The sequence below is a fragment of the Rattus norvegicus genome, chromosome 17, assembly GCF_036323735.1.
Source record: "Rattus norvegicus strain BN/NHsdMcwi chromosome 17, GRCr8, whole genome shotgun sequence".
In the NCBI taxonomy this organism is placed as follows: Eukaryota; Metazoa; Chordata; class Mammalia; order Rodentia; family Muridae; genus Rattus; species Rattus norvegicus.
Genome location: NC_086035.1, coordinates 4744691 through 4745445, shown reverse-complemented (window position 1 = coordinate 4745445; position 755 = coordinate 4744691).

The following is a 755-nucleotide window of genomic DNA, read 5'->3' as shown; positions in this document are numbered from 1 at the left end:
CAGACGTCACAGTGGGCTCTGTCCGCCATTATTTCCAGGTATGGTGTCCCTAGTGAAGTGTGTTAGGAGAGCACGAAACAGCAGTTCATGCCTCTGACACCCATCTTCCTGCCTCTGTGTAGCTTGCTGTTTAGAATCTCCAGAAAACTCTTTAGGACATAGTTTCCCAACGACTCCTTATGTTTTGTGAACTGCAAATGGGCCATGGTTGTGGCAGAGAAGTTGCCACGGAAGGAGCTAGCGCAGGTCTTGGGGGATAGCACAGAAGTTCTGTGCTTGGGATCTGGAGTTAAAAAGCACAAACACAAAGAAGCAAGGACTCTGTATAATGTCTGGACGTGGTGCAGAAGCCCGAGGCTGAGATGGGAATCACAAAAGGAATGTTGGCCGGGCCTTCTGCAGGCCCAAACTTTCCAGGGCAGCTGTTCTCTTTATATCAGACCCGGGCTGAAAGAATGCTGCCCTGGAAAACAGAAGGGCACAGGGTCCTCAAAAGGCCTCTGGCAGGAGGAAATAGGGGCCCTGCCATGCCCTGAACTGAACTGTCAAACTCGTAAACTTCCGGTTGAGTGGGTGCTCAAGGTCCCTTGGAAAGAGGAGCCATCAGGTGGCTGGAGGGCAAGTTGGCACTGTTACCTCCACACCATTTTGAAGTGAGGCAGTATCCTATCTGAGCAACAGGAAACTGATTATAAAATGCCCATTGTCCCCTCTGGGCTGTGCTGAAAGGGCTGTCAAAAGACCAAGTCCACGGA